The following is a 14,213-nucleotide window of genomic DNA, read 5'->3' as shown; positions in this document are numbered from 1 at the left end:
CACATTTTTTAATAAGGCCAAACCTACATCAATACATTATAATCACTCAGAGTCCACAGTTTACATTACAGTTCGCTCTATGGGTTGGGTAAATGTTTAATGACATTTATCCACCATTATAATATTGTACAGAACATTTTCACTGCCCTAAAAATCCTCTGTGCTCTGCCTGTTCATCCCTCTCACCTTCCCTGGCAACCACTGATCTTTTTTACTATCCTCACATTTTTGCCTTTTCCAGAAGGGCATATAGTTGGACTCACGCAGTGTGTAGCCTTTGCACATTGGCTCCTTTTACTCAGTCATATGCATTTAAGGTTCTGCTATATCTGTATATGGCTTATCAGTTCATTTCTTTTCAGCCCTGAATAATATTCCATTGTTTGGGTGCACCATAGATCATTTATCCACCCACCTACTGAAAGGCATCTTGGTTGTCTCCAAGTGTTGGCACTTAGGAATAAAGTGGCTATAAACATCCACATACAGGTTGTGTTTTCTATTTTAAAATGTTTACTTCTTAAAGGACAAGGACAAATTAAGACCACCAGATGGGGAAGCTATTCAAATTATTAGCTATGAATTGTGTTGCCTTCAAAGTGCTATACAGTAGGTCCTCAACTGATAAGAATGTCTCAGCTATGGTTTTGTGTGTGTACCCAGTTCAACCTGTCTCCATGCTGCCAGACTTTGGCCCAGTTTTTAATCAGGAAAATTGTGCAGAGAGAGTCCTTCCCTTCTTCTATATCAAATCAATAGGAAATTGCACAGAATTAACCTCTTGAGTTCTACTTCTGTCTCTTCTTGCTAAGTGGTCTAAGTACATACTGCTTGACATCTGTCCAAGACAAAGGAAATGATACTACATGTTAATCAAGAAGCATCTTCATTGTGATAACCAGATCACTCAGATCTCATGCTTTCAGAACATCCTTCAGATCCACATTCCTCACTATTGCCAGGAGGTCTTTCCAAAATGCAAATCTGACCACTTTCCCATATTACTTAATATCCTTCAGTGGCTCACTTTCACCTGGAAGACCCTGGCCATGCTCATCAGCAAGGCCTCCACGAGCTGGCCTTGCCTTCCACTCTCTGTACATCACCCTGTACTCAGGCTTTGGCAAAAGCAACCGCTTATGTGCCTGTCACTCTAGAGCACTTGGGATTTCCCCTTTCATCCAGCCCAGGCTTAAGAGCTTGGACTTGGCTGTCACAACGCTCTGGGTTTTCTGTGGGCTCTGCCACTTCCTAGCTCTGTAACCACATGAGGAATTTTGGCTCATGAGCCTCAGTTTGTAAAGTGGGGATGACAATAGAATCTGTTTCATAGCTGTGGCAGGGATTCAATAATGACTATGTAATGCATGTCAACTTCTTGATCTATAGTAAACATTCAACATATTCCTACTATGTTTTTTTAATTTTTAATTTTTAAGACTTATCTTAGGCTTAACCTTCTTTGGGAACCTTTTCCTGTCCTGCCTCCATTGTCACAAGCTGTATTAGACACTCCTCTTACATGGTCCTTGTTACCCTGGGGGTAGCTCCCAGTGTAGTGTATTATAATACTGTCTTGCACCCACATTATTGCTTCAGACCGTGAACTACATGAGGGCAGGGACTGTGTTTCCATAATCATTCCCAGACCCACAGTGTCTGGCATCATGCCTGGCACCAAGCTGTGCTCTGCTTGTGTTGGTCCATTGAGTACACACAGCCCTGAGGACACAGGAGGCAAGCAATGCCCAGAGGTAAGATGGCAGAATACACCAGAAGAGTCTGGCCAGTGGGGCAGGGCAGTGAGCCTGAAGCTTCCCAAGGCACATCTCCCTCTGCTCCCTTTGGAAAGGGAGGTCTCTTGGGTTCATCTTGACTAGAGTTGGGAAAAATGGCAGGGAGCAGGGCAATTTCTCACAACAGACACTGAGAAAAGAAAGCAGCAAAGCTTTCTCTACTTGATAAACATTGTCTTTTTATAATTAGAAATATCTGTGGAAAGAAAGAACATCTTCTTTTTCAGAAAGTTCCACGTTGGTGGCACACAGAGAAAGAGTCATTGCAGATATGTGTCCTGCATTATGGTTTTTGTGGTTCTTGATTTTAACTCAAAGCAAGAAAAATCATCCTGAGGTGGTCACAGACCTTTGCAGGTGCTCTGGCTTAGGTCTAACCACACAGAACAAGACAGCAGGTTGAGAAAGGGACTGTGCCACTGGCAGAGACCAGCCTCCCTTCTGCTTCCGGGTCACAAAATTAATGTGTATCTTCTGCGGGCAGGCCTGGTTTGGGGGTCTTTTCCATGTGACAAACAAAACAAACAGAAAATCAGACAGAAAGGCAGGAAGTTCTGAGAGCTGCCTCATGGTATTGTTACTAAGGAAACCAATTCTTTAGTATTCATGTGTTCAGCAGACGGCCGAGCTGAATCTCCAGGCTAAAGCGATATTACAGGATGGCATCACGGAAAAGAAGGATGAAAACAGCCAAACAGATAAATATAGAAGCTGTTGAAGCAAACGCTGGTAATTTAGCCATCATGCGCGATTTTTTCGTGGCTTTAAAAATGAGATCATTGCCAGCATCAAATGATTCAAAGAGTTGTGAGGGGCACGTCTTCCCGCCGTGTTTGTCTAATCGTCTTCAGATACTATCCACACACTGGGAAGAAAAGCCTCTCTGGAGGGAACAAAGATCCTTGAAATCTGGTTCCATTCTGAGAAAATCACCATTGCGGGAAAAGGGCCTCTGAAATTTATCTCTATTTGTTGTCCCCGTTCCAAAATGCCTTTCCCTTGGTATCTAAAGGTGGAGGTGGTGAATGTTTTGTTAACAACCTCAAAGGCAACATTTCCTCTAGCAGAGGATGGGCTCGTGTGCCGTAGCTCCGAGTATCAATCCCCAAACATAAGAGAAGTCAGTATCACTGAAGTCAGAATGCCTGAAGGACACGCCTAATCCCTCTGACCTGCCGTGGGTGGCAAAGGCCTTAAGAACATGAAAGAGCACAGTCAGGGAACACGGAGCCTTGCTTGCCCATCAGACTCTGAAAGAGAAGAGCTAGGAGAAACTAGGGAGAGAGAATCCACTCCTCACCCCCACTGGCCCCGTATCAGCAAAATGATGCTCAGCAAGTTTTGCTGTTGAGATTGTGGCCAGCTAGAAATTCTTCCAGTGAGAATCCAGGCAAGGGGATAGCTAAGAACTCTCTCTCTTACAGAGAAATAATATAAACAGAAACATTTCTTAGTGAAAAACAGAGTACCAGCCCCTTCATCTCTCATCTGGCCTCTTGGAAGTGATCGGGGATTCTAGGAGCAGCTCTTGGTTTGGAGATACAGTGATCTCCTGAACTAGGTCACCATTAACATCCCCATGTATGGCCATGTCACTGACATTCTTTCTCACATGCAATTAGCATTGACTGAGCACCACCTGCATCCAAAGTCCTTTGCTGACTGTGGTCAGAGATGTAAGAATGAGCATGACACAGCCTCATCACTCAAAGAACCCACAGTCTAGCTGATGGTAAATAGGAGAAAATGTAGATCTGAGCATATCAGATCCTTAACATTCTTAAAAATTCATCATATGACCTGAATTTCCCTGGCCCTTCTCCAACTGTCCACCTTCATCTCCATGGCCCTGTGCCCACTCCAAGCCTGACCTTGGCTTCCTGAGTTCTGCTCCTGTATCCTCCTCTCTGCTTTTGGGTTTCGGTTCAAAAGTCACTTCCTCAAGGAAGTTTTTCCTGATTCTCAAGGTCAGGGCCCTGCTATAGCTGCTCGTTGCACCTTCTTTTTTCTATTGCTGACGTAATTGCCGATTGATGATACATTTATGTGACTGTTTGGTACTGTCTGTCCTCCCTGTTGGACTTGAAGTTTAATGGAAGCAGAAGCCAAGGAAGCTTTTTCTCATCACTCAGTCCTCAGTGCCTATCACAGAGCCTGGTAGAGGACTGACTTTCGGCAATATTTCTTAATGAATTAATAAATGCACTAATGAAATCAGAAGGTAAGATGTGGAGGGCCAGATGTGATGTCACCCCGGAAGTGACATCACTGGATCCAGGCACCAGGAAGTGACATCACCAGATGTGAGATCAGCCTGGAAGTGACATCATTATAAGCTTCTGTATATAAGTGGTGCTCAGAAAATAAACAGTCACTTGTCTGCCATCAGCAGGCAGTGAACCTCATCCCAGCTTTGGTTTCCATGTCTTTCTTTTGTCTTTCTCTGTATTTTCCTTAAGTTCCTCATTCCCACTCCACTCAGGTTCAGCTGTTTTGTGGAGCTGTTCTCCACAGTAAGAGAAACAAGATCCTGAAGCAGAGGGCCATTAACTAGTATAGCCCTGGGGTGTGGTTGTTTCTCTCCCAAACATTTACTGTGTACAAAGTGCCCTGCACATAGAACACTTGTGGAATCAGTGAATGAATGAATGGTGAGCTAGGAAAAACCCTCTTATTTTTCTCTTCTTTGTTTGCTTATGCAATTACATTTACATAAACAGTAATGTTCAAAATCCCCTTTATTTGTGTTACAACCTGTGAAAAGATAGTTAAAAAATAAACAATAACCAGTCAAAGAGTCAAAGACCCAGGAGTTAGCTGGGCTACATCTCTGCCATTTCCATCAAAAACAGATTGTGATCCTACCATTTGCAACAACATGGGTGGAGCTAGAGGGCATTATGCTCAGTGAAATAAGCCAGGCAGAGAAGACAAGTACCAAATGATTTCACTTGTTTGTGGAACATAAAAACAAAGCAAAACTGAAGGAACAAAACAGCAGCAGACTCACAGACTCCAAGAAGGAACTACGGTTACCAAAGGGGAGGGGTGTGGGAGGGCGGGTGGGGAGGGAGGGAGATAGGAATAAAAGGGCATTATAATTAGCAATCACAATATAGGTGGGTCATGGGGAAGGCAGTACAGCACAAAGAAGACAACTAATGCCTCTATAGCATCTTACTATGCTGACGGACAGTGACACAATGGGGGGCAGCGGTAGGGACTTGATAATATGGGTGAATGTTGTAACCACAATGTTGTTCATGTGAAACCTTCAAAAGATTGTATATCAATGATACCTTAATTAAAAAACAATGACAACAACAGATTCTGGCTCATAAGCTGCTGCAGTAACACACCGGCCAAATTCAGTGTTCTGAGAAGGAACTCCTGGCTGCTTTGGCTGTGCCTTCTGACCTGAGAAGCTTCCACCTCACATATCCTTAGAGCTGGAGCTACAGTTCATTCACTCATTGATTAGCTGACTATTCATTGATTCACTCAACACACATTTATTGAATATCCACCATATACTAGTTATTGAACTATGGTATCTACCAAATACAAGGATAAAAGTTAACGTGGGAAACTAGATCTATGAAAAAAGATCCCACCCGAGCAGAAGAGTTCGGAAATACTGTCTTTAGTGCTCAGTCCTTCTTTATCTGTAGCATAGGTCAGACTTACTCTCACACTATCATGGCTGCAAGCTACATGAAGGCAAGCCTGCTTCTATCTTACCTACCTTTGTACCTCCAGCAACTGGCACTACCCCTTGCACAGAGTAGGCATTCATAGATATTTATCTATTGACTAACTGTAGCAAACACTTATTGAGCCACACCCTGTGTTCTGCATGTTCTTGCATTCAGTCCTCATTGGGCCATTATGATATAGTTGCTATTATTATTTCCATTTGACACAGGAGGAAACTGAGGCATAGAGAAGCTAAGGAGTTTGACAAGGACACAGAGCCTGTGAAGTGACAGAGCCGGCATTCAAACTGGGTCTGTCTGGCATATTCCCACCATGTACTCCTGCTTTTCTGTAGGCTGAACCATAGGACATTGCTGATATTTGGCCCTTTTGACCTACAGAAATAGTAAATGTGTGTGTAGATAAATAATATAAGTACTTATAACCAAATGTAAGTCAGTGAAATCAAATAAATGAAATGTTATACTTAGAGTGTTAGGGAAGCAGAATAGGGACTGGTAAGGGATGGCTTCCTGAGGAAGCCTTGCAGGTGGCCAGGGATGAATCAGCATTCAGGTAGAAGGAGGGGAGGGTACTTAATGTACCCATGAAAAATGTACCTAATGAAATCAGCTAGAAGTTGAGAGGAACAAGATTCTGAAGCAGAGGGCCTTCAAACACTGTAGCTAGGGGTTAGGGGGTGGGGTGGTTGTTTCCATCCCAAACATTTTCTATACATAAGGTGCCCTGTATATAGAACACTATGGAATGAATGAAGTGTCAAAGCCTCTTGTTATAGGCCTTGTTATAGATCTAGTTCCCCAAATTAACTCACTACCCACTCCCTTACTCTACACACATTTGTTTGAGGCCCACTGTGTGCCAGATCCTGTGCTCATGCAGAGAGGACAATTTAATAAAGTGGGAGTATTTATTATGCTCTAGTAAAGTGCCCCGAGGATACACAGCAAAGGCCTGAGTGTCAGAGAGGCCATGAACAGGTCAGTGGTACAGGTGGGAGTGTAGGATGGCTGCAGAGCAAAACAAGAAGTGGGGGCCATCAGGAAGGGCCCTGATGGCCAGCACGGACTGGGTATAGAATGCAGGGGAAACCAGTGGGGTGTGCGCCCCAGAAGAGGGCTTCCAAAGATCCTCTTGGCTGTATCATGGGGGAGAGCTGGATGAGGGTGGATTGGGGGCAAGAAGAGCACTTAAGCCATTTTTGGTGGAAATGCTGAGAGCTTGAGTCTCACAGAGGCAGTGGAAATACTGATGCTCAAGTCTGATGAAATTTAGAGCTGAGTAAACCTTGAGAATTATCAATTAGCTATTCTCTGAGACACAGTGTTTCGATTTAATTGGTTTAAATCCCTAGAAAGTCTCAACTATCTTTCTTCTGAAGGATTCCACATGCCAGATGCTTCTATTTTTTTTTAATTTTTAATTTTGATATCATTATGTACAATTACTTGAACAACATTATGGTTACTAGACAGATGCTTCTTTGTACTAGATTTCCTCTTTAAAACTCCTCTTTGGATATGTTTAAATTCAGTTGGGATTCTTTTACTGTTAGAAATGATGGAACTCCATGTCTTCTAAATCTAGATCTGTTTTCAGTCCCACCGGTTTCTTAACATAGTGTCAGGAATCTCTATTCTCGCTTTTACAGCTTGCAGTATGATTCTTGAATTGGCTGCTTCATGTTCCCTCTCTTCCATCTCCTAAGATAGACATGGGCCAATTATGCTCTCCACTGGCACTCAAAACAGATGTAAACATCTCAGGTACCAGGTAATATATTATGGAGCCCATTCAGAGTAATGACATAGCTCTGAACTCCTCCTGACATGTCAAATGCAGTGAAAGCTATTAATAATTAATGAAAGATATGCAGATTTGGGTTTTTAATATCCACTGCAAGAATAAGTTTTTAAATGGAACCGGCTAAATTCTAGGTATATCTTTAAAAAGTTAATGTTATAATATATTTAGTGAAGGTTAGTCAACCTTGACCAAAGGTTGTCACAGAACAGAAATATGAGACAAAAAAAATTAAGACAATTCAGCAAAAGGCCATATTCTGGTTAAGTGCATGATCATAGATTCAAATATATTTGAGATTCTCTGATCAAAACAGGGCTTGACCATTGGGCTTTTCCTGGCTATAATTAAGGGAGTTTGTTAGCCTGGCCACTCTGTATAGTCATGAACAAATTTTTTGGATAGCGGTAACTAGCTATAATAAGTGTACTTGTTGTCCCAGGAGGCTGAGCGGAAAGGAAGTGTGGAGTTGCTAACTGGTTACTTTCATTCCAGCAGTAGCTTTCTATTGCTGTTGTAATTCCCACCATCTTAGCCAACAAAACTCCCCTTGAAACGATGAAGCATCTTTACTTCCTGAAGGTAAATCTAAAAAGCATCCTTGTGGGAAATAGTCACCTCTAATGTCCCATCACTGCAGATGGCAGCAGTGCTGGGAAGCTTCAGAGAGGGCAACAATGGAGATTGATGTTGCCATCTGCCTGGTGGATTTAAATGTTTATGTCCCCCATAGCTGTAGGGTTTTGGCAGCACTGTTGCTGATAATCAAGAAGGAAAGATGTGATTAAAATTAAGAGACAAAAAGCTGCAAGTTAATCTGATTCAATGTATTGTTTTGTCACCATAGCCTACTGCTTCTCTTTCTCTTTCTCCTTCTCCCCCCACCTGCTCAACTTTTTTTTTTTAAGTCATCCAGTCTCCACTTAATCAACAGTCTTTGAGGTTTACCATAGCTGAATCAATATCAAAACTTATTAGGCTCCAAACAACTGTTGTTAACAGTGGGGAAGAGAAGGAGCAAGGTGGCATGGAAGGGGTCCCTTGATCAACAGAACTTCAGCCTTCAAAACAACAGTAAGACCACTGGTTATAAAAAACTTTGAATGAAAAAAATCCCCCTCACAGTTCCCTCCAAGGTTTTGTGGGTTTCAATCATTTCTCTTCTGGCCCCCAACAAAGTTACCTTTGGATTACACAAAGATCTTTCACATTTTATGCACAATTTATTTTAATATAAATTATTCACTGAAGAAAAATGCATACAAAATCTCTACTTTTCTTTCTTTTGGTGTAACTCACTTCCCCTAAGGAGGTGAACAATGAGATTCACAAAATTTTGAGCGAGTTGTTAAAAATAAGTCTTAAGCTTTAGGAATAACTCACATGCGACTCAGTTATTTTTAAAAATAAATAAATAAAGGCTGAGGAGAGTAGGAGTCCTAACAAGAATGGTTTATGGGGAGGAAAACAAGCAATTCATTTTTATGACTTGCAAGACATCGTCTAAATAGAGAGAAGACGACTCTGGTCATTTCTGCAGTTTGCGTATGACTCCTTTGCATCCCTTACTACACACACCTATGTACATACTTTCATCTATCAGTCTGCAAAGAAAAATTTCTACCCCTAGAATGTCTTTACACCTGGAAAGCTGATTGCCTATTATCCTAGCTGTGGCCACAACACTTGCATCCCACAGAATCGAAATCTTGCAGGAGAGAGATTTTGTTGCCTTGAATGAAGGGGGTATGAAAGCTGAATAGTCTTAAAAGATGTTAATTTACTACTAAAGCTAGACAATTGCTTCTTTACTTCTTTGGCACGAGAGTTTTTAAAAATTAGTATGAAAAAACTAGTTACCCAGGCCAAGTCAAATCCAAGCATCAGCAAGTCTTAGTGCTGAGATAAGGAGAAAGTGCTGTTGGCCGGCTACTTGTGGGTTCTTTTTCCTTTGGGACAGTGGCTGCATGGTTTTGGGAAGCAGGAAGCTAAAGGGACAGAGAACAAAACTCTTTTGTATAGCACATGGTTTCCTGTGAGGCAAGTGGGGCTCCAGGCAGTTATCACCTCCAATTCAAAAGCAATAAGGTAGGCAAAGGTTTCCCAAGTGCTTCTGGAGATAGCATTCAGGTGCAGATAATTCTAAAAACAGAGACCTGACTCCCAGAATTCCAATAAAATCATAGTCTTGGATTCTTCCCAGTCTCCCAAACTCATCCCGATGAGCAAGCAGACACTATGAGGACAGTGCCTCTATGTTGTTCAATCCAGAGGTGTGGTGGTTTAACACAGCCAGCAAATTATTTGAAACACCTCCTGTCAAGAGCTGGAGTCTAGTTCCCCACTCTGTAAATGCTGGGCCAACCTTAGTGACTTGCTTCCAATGAAGAGTAGGCAGCAGAAGTGATTCTGCGTGGCTTTCAAGGCTTGTTCCTCAGGGCGGCCCAGCTTCTGCCTGGCTCTCTCTCCAGGTATATTCCGTTGGAGCGCGGAAACCACCAGGCTAGGGAAACTGCAGAGGACTCTGGAGTCAGACAGAAGGATGCCTACAGAGACCCAGCAGTTCCGACTCTAGCTGCTCACATCTTCCCAGCCCACGTGCCAGATATTTGAGCAAAGAGGCCTTTGAGTTGGCCCCAACCTTAGCAACACCTGAGATTTTGAGCCAGAACACCCAAACAAGCGGATCATCCAGGGTGTCGGATCCACAGAAACCAAGAAACAGAAAACAAATGAGTGCAGTTTTTAGGCCACCGATTGTGGTGGCGGGGGGGGCTTGTTCACAACAATGCATAACTGAGACTTTTTGGCACCTAGAAGGGAGGCATTGTCATAACAAAACTTAAAACATGTGGTACTGTGGTTAGGGGATTGGGTGGAGGATGGAGACGGGAAGAGCTTTTAAGATGCCGCTGGTGAGGGATTAAAGGAAAATGAGGGAAGGTATTGGCAGCTGGAGGGAAAAAAAGAGACCCTGGTTATGAAGTGTTGGAAAGTCTAGCAATATTTACACCAGGGGTACCATGGAAAATAGGAAATGCACCAAATGAGCTCACGGTTAGTAAGATTTCCAGGCAGAATGTGAAGGTGCCGCCTGATTCTTCTAGCAGCCCATGGGAAAAATGAGAGGAGAGAGATGAGCTGAGGAAAGAATTGTTCAATGTGAAAGAACCGAGACATTTGGGATTCAAAATCTAAGGCTATTTTTCATCCTCTTCAGATGGCAAATGAGGTTAAAATTAAAATACGTAATTTCCATCTAAAGATGAAGTCAACGTGTGACTCCAGACAGATTTAAGGCCTCAGACAGATTTAAGGTATCGCCTCATAGACTCTTTCAAACAGTCAGAAGTCCCTCTGAAGATCTTAAGGGCATGCCGTTTTGATGTCTCCATTAAACAGAAATGCTTCTAAAAATCTTAAGGGCACAATCCCACAGTAGCCTGAGAGAGAGTCTGAGACAGGGAAAAGCTTATCTCCGGGAGATGTGTGGATGCGGCTTTTTGTCTAATGGAGTGAATTGCAACAAGATTGATTGGAAACAGAATTTTAATGAAAACAATGGGACAGAGGCAGTAGGAAATAAAAACAGACTTTTGGACTCCTAAAATTCTATGGGAAAGGAGCAGGCTGCGAAAACCACTCAGCTATAAAAATGGGGTACATTTTATAGCATGTGAAGGGTAATTCAGAGGCAGGAACCAAGAGCCCAGAGGCTGGAGCCAGGAGCCATGGAGAATCACTCTAAGGGGATAATAACTGAGCTCTGACAACGCAGTGACAGGCATGCGCTTGGCTGGATTTCGGAACTGCTGCAGATTCCAGAAGACTACGGAAATGCCTGCCTATACTGCCTCTCCCACCAAAGTATGGTGGGTGGAGGGGCAAATAATTCGTTCATAGATTTATGAACTTTAGTTCATAGATCTTCAGATCAAGAGTCGTACATAGTACTCAGGAAGTTGTAATTGAAGATCTGCAAGTACAGAGCCTCATCTGCAGCCCCTGAAGCTGATTTGGAAGACGGCACACTGGTCCTTGAGCCTGAGACGGATGCTGTCCAGATGAGATGTCTGGGGGTCTTAGGAGGGGGTGAGTGTATTCTGCACGCGGGATCAATATAATTATTTATTACATAAATAACCTGTGGCTGGAGGGCAGACTCTTATGGTTTTAAAACAGGCCCACCATTATTGACATTACTTTTTCCAAAGGTGGAATCTTATTCTCCCCATCTTTAAATAAAGGCCGGCCTTAGTGACTCACTTCTAACAAATAGAATGTTAGGTCATAAAAAGCAGCACAGCTTCTACTTGGTTCTCTTGTTCTCCTGGAGCATATGCTGTGGAGCCCTGAGCCACCATGTAAAACTGCAGCCAACCCGACCCATCGGGCTGAAGAGACCTCGTGGATGAACCACATTCAGTGTTCTAGATGTTTAGTGTTCTCTGTTCTGGATGTTTCAGCTCCCAGCTCTGTGAGTCTTCCTAGCTTAGGTGCCACATGTGACTGATGAAGCTTTAAAGATGACCCCAGCTAAGCCACAATCTGAGTGCAGCCTCATGAGCTGCAAGTTGCCAGCCAGCCAACCTGCTCCTGAACTGAGGCATAGAAATCCTGAGAAATCACATGTGATTGTTGTTTTAAGGCACTACATTTTGGGGGTGACTTTCTGTGTATCAATGGATAATTAGAACAGAAGGGAACTAATCACATTTTATTCTGTGTGAATGGGAACCCCTGGAGTTCTTCAGCAAGATGGTGGTAACAGGAGTCTGTGCAAACCCAGTTGGTTGGTCAACATCTACAGGCTTTATCCAGCTTACTCTGCTTCTCACGGGTCGTCTCCTCTTCCTTGGTTTTCTACTTTCATTTGACTCTGTGTCTTTATTTCATCTGACACTAAACTTCAAGGTTAGTCCCTAATAATTTGGTGTTCTGAATTTGCTAAATCTCTTTTGGACATTCCAGTCCAGTTCACCCAGGATTTCCCCCAATACCACCCTGATGTCCACCTGAGCACACCTATACCTGATCAGACAGACAATGGAGGCCCTTCCTCTTCCCATCCCCAGATCCCCTGAGCACTGTGGGGATCCGGGAGACACAGCACATTCCATTTCCACCCCATGCAAACAGCTCCCCCTTGTCTGTTCCTCAGCGTGCCCTTAGAGGGCGGGGTGTGCCTTGAGTCTTCCCAACTGAACCCTCTGCCCAACCAGGCTGGGAGTTAGAACCTCAGCCAGCAGCTAATGACCTGCATGGAAAGATGGCAACAAATTAGTCAAGACACACCTGTTCTTTCAGGGACTGGCCCACAAAACCCCAATTACCCTGATTCCGATAACAAACTAATGGATAGGCTTGAGTATGAAATGGCATATAATGGGCAGTAATGGGGATCCTTAAATGACATTTATAGAGCACCATGTTGGCAACAAATGAAAGCATGCAACCTCACCTGGGTGTTAATGACTGATAGCAGAGAAAAAAATAATTCTTCAGCCTACCACAAATTCTCTGGTGCCCTTGGCAGACAATTGGCACAGAACCTGAAACACAATTCCGTTCCCTCCCTCAGGGTGTGGCTTTTCTCTCGAGTCAGTAAGACAGCAAGACACCAGAACACATGGACTTCTGGCATCTGGAGCAGAGGTGCCTACATTCTGCAGTGCTCCCGCTACTTCACAGAACACGGGAACCAACTGGGAATTTAGGTTCTTTTGTTTTACTTTGTGAAGACAGAGGAAATAAGTTCCCCAGTATGTGCTTAAAGCTATTCTTTTTTATTTACCTCAAATATCTGGGGAGCACGTGAATTGTGCTGGGCACAAGCTGCAGAAATGAGTAAGACTACGTGTTCACTCAGGGAGCTCAGGGTCCCCAGGGGCATCAGGCAAGTACTGATGGGGGCAGGAGGTGGGAGGAGGTTGAGCTCTGAGGACTGGATGTGACTTCCCTGGGGGTATTCATGATTTGAAATGTTGAAACACTGAATTATACCACCTAACCTTGATGGAGAAAAGTGGGAAATGGTGACTTTTTACTATGGAAACTTGGAGTTGGGGATGAACTAACAGGAGGGGAGCACATGCTGTTTCTCCTTGTGTGTCTTTGCACTTGTTTCGGACATCCTGTTCGGTCCCCTGGCAGCTCCCATGCATCCTTCCCACGACCCCCTCCCCACCACCTAACCCCTGCCCCGGAACCAAAGCAAAATATCACATCTTCCCTGTACTCCTTCTGAAACTCCCACTTACATTTTTCACTGCACTAAAATCAGGTCTCCCCGAGCTCGACTGTGGGGAAAGGGCCGTGTCTTACTGGTTCATGTACCTGCAGGCCCAGCACTATGTCTGACACATGTCAGCACTGCAGAAAGCTTTGGTGAAATGAAAAATGGTAAACAACTGGTGCCAAGGTGGTTGCTCCCAAAGCAGAGTCCAGATTATACCATTTCTTCGATAATCCAGGGTAAAGTGCAACCGTCTTGGAGTCTGGCACCCCCTGTCTCCGTGGCCCAGTGTTAGTCCCCACTAACCCTCGTCACACACCTTATACTCCAGCCTAGGCAGGGTTCCTTGATGCTTTCCCTGCAGTTCTCACATTTATGTCTTTATTCATGTTCTTCCTGAATGTGAGTGTGACTTTCTTCTCTACTTCAGTTTGTATGTGTGGAAGTGGTCATCTAGATTCAAAACTCAGGCTCAATACCCAGCTTGTCCATGAAGCCTTCCCAGTTACTTTCAGCTAGAAAGGAGGTCCTCCTTTTCATTCTCTCTACTGTTGCACTGTTTTATTGTCCCTGTCACATTAGGCCTCGTGAGTCCATCCATTTAGCCAGTATTTACTGAAAGCTTACACTAGACCAAGCTCTGTTCTAACAATAGAAAGATG

The sequence above is a fragment of the Manis pentadactyla genome, chromosome 7, assembly GCF_030020395.1.
Source record: "Manis pentadactyla isolate mManPen7 chromosome 7, mManPen7.hap1, whole genome shotgun sequence".
Lineage (NCBI taxonomy): Eukaryota > Metazoa > Chordata > Mammalia > Pholidota > Manidae > Manis > Manis pentadactyla.
This window is presented reverse-complemented; position numbering follows the sequence as displayed.